Here is an 8,316-nt window from a genome sequence, read left to right on the forward strand (position 1 = left end):
CCAAAGTGCTGGGATTACAGGCGTGAGCCACCGCGCCCGGCCTCCAAATAACTCTTAAATATCTTTCAGATCTTTGCTTAGCTCTTATCATTACTCCCTCCAGGTAATATTTTTGAATTTCCCTATATCAAATTAAGAGTCCTTGTTACCATGGTAACCTGTCATTCCTATTGTAGACCTTAGTACCCTTCAATGAAAATTCCTCGGTACCCGTCCCTCTTGAGATCAAAGTGCCTTAAGTAGCATTGCAATACTAATACTAACAGCAATAATCTCTGTTCAATATACAGGACTTAATAGATGAAAGAGTTGTGTGCTAGATATCAGATGTCATTTTAAACCCCAATTTCAGCAAGTAATTTATTTATTTATTTATTTATTTATTTATTTATTTATTTTTATTATTTTTTTTTGAGAGGGAGTCTCCCTCTGTCACCCAGGCTGGAGTGCAGTGGCACGATCTCAACTCACTGCAACCTCTGCCTTCCACGTTCAAGTGATTCTCCTGCTTCAGCCTCCCTAGTAGCTGGAATTACAGGTGCCCACTACCACATCCGACTAATTTTTTGTACTTTTAGTAAAGATGGGGTTTCACCATGTTGACCAGGCTGGTCTCGAACTCCTGACCTCAGGTGATCCACCCGCCTCCACCTCCCAAAGTGCTGGGATTACAGGAGTGAGCCACTGGGCCCGGCCAGCAAGTAATTTTCAATCCCCAAGGATGTGGGATAAGATAGAGTCTAAAGACTCAGAAATTGTTAGTCAATCAGAAGTAAGTGTGTGGGGCAGGAGGAGATGATGGCTATGTAGGGAGGAGGGTTTCCTGCTTCAGTTAACATCTCATCTGTATTGAGAATCCTACTGCAATTCTTTGCCACAGCCCCTGAACTCTACCCATACCTTACCCGTACCATGATATAATGATAGGAAACCAGAGGAGAAGAATGAAATCGAGAACCAAGAAACTAAGAAACAGAGAAAAAGTGCATTGGGTTCTAAAAGCCTGGAAGATATATTTTCCTGGAGCAGTTCTCTGCTTAAAGAAATGAGTCTGTGGCTCCGAGCTACAGGTAAACAGCTAGGCTTCATGAATTACAGGTGTACATACTGTTCCTTAGGGCCCAGAATTTAAATTCATACCACTGAACAGTTTTTAAAGGCTTTAACACATTATTTTGTTTGTATGCAAATGAAAGCTGCTAATTTCAAATGAGTCTTAACTATTTATTTAAGTAGTCCCAAAGGATATCTACTTGAACACAATTTGCTAGCAGTTATTTCAAGTACTAGATGCACTCAGAAAATAATAAACTGTATATTTAAATTAACTCAGTAAGTTGGGTTACTAACCAAATGATCTCAAAAGTTAATCTGAATCAGAGGGTCTCTTCTTATTGCACACTCAGTATTCTATTTTATCCAAATTTCAGATTTTGAAGGGAACATGAAACTATATCTGTAGAGACTCACATGCAAATAGGATATTGCAGTTAATAAAAAGCCATTATACATGCCTCCCATTTGAGTCTGACAACAGGCAAGTGAGGTATATATTATTAATGTGCTTATTTAGAAAAGGAGGTAAATGAGCCTTCAGCATTTATGTAACTTGCCTCAGTTGGGGGAATTGAAATTGGAACCCAGGACTTAGGTATGACTGCAATGACTCTCAATGACCTTGTTTGCAGGATTCTATATTGCACAACCCCAGGTGGTCACCATGCTAATACTGAAGCAGTTAGTTATTCTGATTGGCTGATTATGCTTAAAATCATTGGAGTATTTACTACCTCCATGTAATATAATTTGCAATAGCAAAGATCTTGGGGGTTACTATTCTGGATTCCATCAAGGTCTTCTGTAACGTTCTCAGCATGCCAAGGTAACAAAATAGTTTTGTTTTGCTTTTCCAAAGGGGGTGGCAGTAGAATGAATCGCTGAACACAATCTTTCCTATCCTACCTGAATTCCAAATTTAGGTGTTTCACGTGTCCGTGTGAAGAGATCACCAAACAGGCTTTGTGTGAGCAACACAGCTGTTTATTTCACCTGGGTGCAGACGGGCTGAGTCCGAAAAAGGAGTCAGCAAAGGTGATGGGATTATCATGAGTTCTTACAGGTTTTGGGATAGGCGGTGGAGTTAAGAGCAATGTTTTGGGTTTTGGGGGCAGGGGGTGGATCTCACAAAGTACATTCTCAAGGGTGGGAAGAATTACAAAGAAACTTCTTAAGGGTGGGTGAGATTATAAAGAACATTGATCAGATAGGGTGGGGTAGAAACAAATTACAATGGTGGAATGTCATCAGTTAAGCTATTTTCACTTCTGTGGATCTTCAGTTGCTTCAGACCATCCGGATGTATACGTGCAGGTAACTGGGGATATGATGGCTTAGCTTGGGCTCAGAGGCCTGATATTAGGATGTTTGGATTACAATCATACAGGTAGAAGAGATTTTAGAACTTATTTACCGCAAACTCTAATTTTGCATTTAAAGATGTTAAGAGCCAGGATCCCAAAGGACTTGCTGAAGTTTGCACAGTTAGTCTGTGGCAAAACCAAAATATATAAAAATAGGCCTGTTGATTTTTTTCCATAACACCCTACTCTATGCTAAATCATATAAGCATTTGTAAAATATTCTCCACGACATGACTGAGATAAAGCTATTGGCAGAATCTTTTCAACTTCAGCGAAGTGAATATAGTTTAGAACTAGATGTAAGTGTTGGGGAGAAAAAACTTTTCCTTTACCCCTTGAGTTTATCCCTGGGCGCCTACACATTAAACTAACAAAAGAGCGACTAACAGGAGAAAGGATATACGATTGTTATTAAAATTTACATGCATGAGAGTTTGCAGAAAAGAAGTGAAATGCAAAGAAGTGGTTAGACTTATAAGCATATATACCATTTTAAAAATGAAAAGAGGATTGGGGCTTTGATGGATGATAAATTGTGGGAAAGTGTATTTCCTAGAAAATATATGGGGAAAATTAATGGAAGAGAATGTATTGTTTTAATAAGGTCTGTTTCTGTAGACTCTCTTCATTGTCAGCTCTTAACCTCAGCTCTTCTCTTCCTGGTACAGCTGGGGCACCTTCACAAAGAAAAACTATTTCCTTGTTTTTAGTTAGATAAGGGAATGATAAAAATTCTCGGTTGCCTTCAACTCAAGATAATTCTTATACCAAAATGGCATATTTTCGGGTGGCATATTCTAGATGCTTTCATAAGACACGAGTCATTTGCTGAATAATGCCCAGAAAATGGAAAATGCCCAATAAATTTTTGATTGATGAAAGGTTATAAATATAAATGATAGACAAATATTCACAATTAGATATAAGTGGTTTAATTACTACCAAATGCCTAATGAAGGGAAAGGGAAACAATATTTATAAAGAAATAACATATGAAGTGTCATGTTGAAAATTCCATAGTGAGATCTTCCGTCAGGACACTGACTATATATTGTTTATGAATGTGTTTACTGCATGCTGTGGTACAAAATGGTAGCGTAATTTTGGCTAAACTGTTCAACTTGGACATCAGTTTTTCAATTTCAAAATGTGGATATTAAAAAAAATACTTGCCTGTCAGGATTAAAATGAGCTATTTTAGGTGAAAGGTTTCTTTATTGATGTGTTAGCGAAGGCAAAATATGTTAATTTCTACACTAGTCAACTTTAAACTTTCAGCATTTTAACATACTGAGAGTTACTTATTGCCTATACCACTATTCAATGACTTGGGGGAAGGTAATGGTTGGTTTCTCCTCTGTGTATTTATTCAGGGACCTCGGTTTCTCTAACTTGTGTTATCTTCAGGGCATTGATACTCGAACTTTAGTATGCATCAGAATCACCTGGAGGCCTTGTTAAAGCAGATAGCTGGATCTCCTCCCAGAGTTTCTGAGTCAGTAGGTATGGGTTGGGACCTGAAAATATGCATTTGTAAGAAGTTTCCAGATAATGCTGTTGCAGGATTGGAGGGTCACAATCTGAGATCTTCTGTTTTCACCCTGTTATCCATTCCCTACAGCCCCCACAGCTTTCTGCAGCTGTCCAGCGGGTAACAGCAAAGGACAAAGGCCACATGGAGGATCTCGGCGATGCTGTATGGGCCAGTCTTAGAAGTGATGTACATCAATTCTTCTCACACCTCATTGCCGGAAGTTACCATCTGGCCCTCACTTCAATGTAAAGGTGGCTGCAACTAACAAGATGGCAAAGAAGCGGGGAAGCATGTGAATGTTAGTGAGTATTAACAGCCTCAGCACAACCGGTGGATAGAGATCATTACGTTATTTATAATGATAATAATAATTTACTAAGGTTTTCTTTAAAATTGATACAATCAGGAAAAGTCGAAGTTAGAGTACTATCTCACTGTTATTAGAATTTGTTTATCATGGATTAGCCAAGGGAATCATAAATTAGAAAGTCATTGTTTCCCTGAGGAAGCACATGGATAAAATTTTCAACTATGATGTTCATGTTTGTCAATTTAAAAATATTATTCTTTTGGACTGAAAATTTCTTAAAAAGAAAGATAAAGCAAAGAAATTGCGCCTTTCCTTAAAAGTGTCAATAAGAATATAGTACAACTCTAGTTCAGCATTTCCCTGAAGTGACTTTCATGACAGAGAGATCCATGTGTGAAATTAAACAGCATGTCATTTTGTTGAGGTGTTGCCTTTTTTTTTTCTTCTTGTGGGTTGTATTTTTCTAAGTGTAATCTGAGCGATTTCAACGAAGTTTTCACCGTTCCTTTTATAACTTTCCCCCATATTTATGTACTCAGAAATATATTATTCTTCATGTCAGAGTGCCAAGAAATCTGGTTAGTAAAAATGCCAGATTCTTTTATTTGATTTTATTTGATTTCATTAGGGACCATCAGCCTAGCTGCTTAAGTGCCTGACTACCGTTTGCAGTTAAACATTCATTAAGGAATCCCCAGTGGGTTCATTTGTTTCACTGAGGTCCAATTACAGTGCCACAAAAGCAGTTTTTGTAGCAATTAGTTGATTTTTCCTGTTTATGTTCTGTCTCTTTAGGAAGAGGACTAGTTTGTGGAGGTCAGAATTTTAATAAGGCACGATTTAGGGCCAATGAGAAAACTGATAATTTACTAAATGGCTGTGGTGGACTTAACAGCTCAAAACAGAGGTAAATAACGCAACAGGGACCTCGGGACTCTGTTTTCCTGGTGTGCACGGCTCAGAGCCCCACGAAGTAAGGAATAGATTCTGTGTTAAATGGCTGTCACGGACGCTAATGTGCTATGTGCATAGGGCACCAGTGTCCTAACCTCAGGTGTCATCAGAATTTGTCATCAGCAATCGTTCTGCTTCTAAAGCACCTCACAAAGGAGAGTCATTCATTTATGTTTTTTCCTCAAAGTTAGTTTGAGAAAGAAGCATTTGGCAGACTAGTACAAGAATAATTAATTATTAAACGGCTTGAATACAGTCCAGAAAGTAACCCTGAATTGACACCGATGGTAAGGTTAACATTCCATGTCTTATACATAGACTGTTATGGGCAGAATCGTGTTCCCCCAAACTCCTATGTTGAAGTCCTCACCTCTAGGACCTCAGAATGTGACTGTATTAGGAGACGGGGCCTTGAAAGAGGTGATGAAAGTTAAATGAGCTCATATGAGCGGGCCCTAATCCAACAGGACAGGCATCCTTATAGGTAGGGGAGATGAGGACATAGACACACAGAGGGAAAGCCATGTGGGGAGAGGCCTCAGGGGAAACCAGTCCTGCCAACACTCGATCTCAGACTTCTGGCCTCCAGGACCGTGAGAAAATGAAATTCTGTGGTTTAAGCCACCCAGTCTATGGTACTTTGTTACGGCAGGCCTAGCAAACTAATAGACCTAACAGATGCATTTGAGTAATCATGTTTAGATAATAAACATCGACAATTGTATATATTTGCATTATCATCCCAGTCTACAGTATCACAAGATAGCTTTACAGAAGGATGAAATCAATTACATCCAGGTTTTGGTATCCAGATAGCTAAGCAAGCGCAAGAGAGTGTTCTCCTAAATGACAACTCAACTTCAAACAATTACTTCTGCAAACCATAGTAAACCAGTAATGCTGCCATGTGTATTCAAAGAAGCTCTTCTGCACATTGTAGGTACTTCAGTTCCAAATAATGTAAGAGGAGCCCATTTTTGGAAACTTAAAGAGGGAAAAGGAAATTAAAAACTAGAGAGACAATTGGAACACTTGTGCCTGAACCTGTGAAAAGCCATATGTATGATTTAATATATGCACTAATTAAAATAAAATAATAAAAACTAAATATTATCAGTGATATATTCATTAAATTAATGCTTCATTTTTATTCACCAAAGCATTTCTTTTCCTATAATTTCCAAAAGATGCTTGCAAATTTGTTTTGCTTTATCTAGGTAAGACCCCTTCAAACAGATCCTTATCAAGTGTCTAAAACTTTATCAAAATTGTCTTTTGAATTTTATGATTTGGAGTTTTTCATGCCCACATCCTGGTTCCCCTGATTCTGAGGTAAAGAGGAATTTTGAACTTTGAGATGTTTTAGGGAGCTTTGATTTACTAGTCATAGATGAGTACGTATTTCTCAAATCATTTGTCAGGCTCACGATGCCTTCGTGCTGGAGCTCAGCCTGCCAATGCCTCTAACCTACGCCTCAGCCCACCCTGTTTATAGGCAGATTGGCTGCACTTCCTGTCAGTTCTCTTCCTCAGACCTCATCACAAACAAAATGCAACAGAATGCAAAAAGAGCTCTGCTTCTACAATGACTGTCTCATTATCTCTTTTTTCTCTTAACAATATTTAGTTCTTGCTTTATTTCTATGACCAGAAGATGTGACATAAAGACTGGCTGCCTGCACTAAAATCTATAGAGATGGGGAATTGGTCAACAGTAATTCTCATGCTTTGGAATGCTACTAAGATGATCTATGTGTCTTTTGGTAGGAACATGTGTCTCCATCTCTCTCTCAATTCTTTTTTTTTTTTTTTTTTTTTTTGGTGGGGGGCAGGGTCTTGCTCTGTTGCCCAGGCTGGAGTACAGTGGTACAATCTTGGCTCACTGCAGCCTTGAGATTCTGGGCTCAGGTGATTCTTCCAACTAAGCCTTGCAAGTAGATGGGACTGCAGACATGTCTCACTAAACCCAGCTAATTTTTGTTTGTTTGTTTGTTTGTTTTGTAGAGATGGGGTCTTCCCCAGGCTGGTCTCGAACTTCTGGGCTCAAATGACCCTCTCGTCTCATCCCCCAAAACACTGGGATTGCAGGCATGAGCCACCGCACCTGGCCTTTCTCTCCATTTTTAATGACAACAATGTCTCAAATTAAATGGAACCTTAATTTGCATGTAGAGTCAGTTTTTGCTAAGCAGCCTCTAAGAATTTATTTGTGTATCATCAGGACCTTCATTCTCGGACTCTCTCTTTCATAATGCAACCACATTACAAACTGAGGCATGATCATCTTCTTCCAGAGGGAATGGAATTATTCAGTTGACTCACAAGGAAATAACAACAAAGAAGAATCTAGAACTCACGTATTCTATTTTTAAATTCTCTATTTACTCATCTATTCTATTTATGAATTTTAACAAGATGACCAATTACATATTTTAAAAATGTGTGGAAAATATAGAAAAATCTTGGGGAAAAGGAACTATATTACACGTTTTTAAATGGGTTTTTCTGAGTATAGGAAATCATAAATTTAAACTGAATGGATCTAATTCTCTTGCCTGGTGACTTTTGAAATCAAGGGAAAAACACTGAGGATACTTGGAAAGTGACACATTTCTTGAAGTGATAAGAACTCAATCAATACAATACATTGATTTAACTCATCCTCTCAGAAAATAAAAGTCCATTCAGATTGGAATATTTTGATACGAAGTTTGGAAATGGAGTTGCCACTTTAGGGTAGTGCAGCCCAGACAGACACTCCATGTGATGTACTTGAGGCTTACTAAATTTTCACTTAAATAAAACTGTAGCTCCTCAATTTTGGTTTACTTTGAACACTTCTTGTGCCATTTGATTTGGCAGCTTTTTAAATTTTATTATTTAGTTATTTTGTTATTATTTTTACGAGACGGAGTCTTGCTCTGTCACCCAGGCCGGAGTGCAGTGGCGCGATCTCGGCTCACTGCAACCTCCGCCTCCCGGGTTCACGCCATTCTCCTGCCTCAGCCTCCCGAGTAGCTGGGACTACAGGCGCCGCCACCACGCCCGGCTAATTTTTTGTATTTTTAGTAGAGACGGGGTTTCACCGTGTGAGCCAG

General features: G+C 38.6%; 1 long non-coding RNA gene across 1 annotated transcript; it reads left to right on the forward strand.

Moving 5' to 3' along the window:
* The first annotated feature begins 3,947 nt into the window (after window positions 1-3,947).
* LOC123572828 (uncharacterized) lies at window positions 3,948-7,759 on the forward strand. The gene is made up of 2 exons (XR_006697377.2): window positions 3,948-4,256; window positions 7,223-7,759. It is a non-coding gene; the product is annotated as an uncharacterized lncRNA (long non-coding RNA).
* The last annotated feature ends 557 nt before the right edge of the window (window positions 7,760-8,316 follow it).

Source organism: Macaca fascicularis, chromosome 4, assembly GCF_037993035.2.
Source record: "Macaca fascicularis isolate 582-1 chromosome 4, T2T-MFA8v1.1".
NCBI lineage: Eukaryota > Metazoa > Chordata > Mammalia > Primates > Cercopithecidae > Macaca > Macaca fascicularis.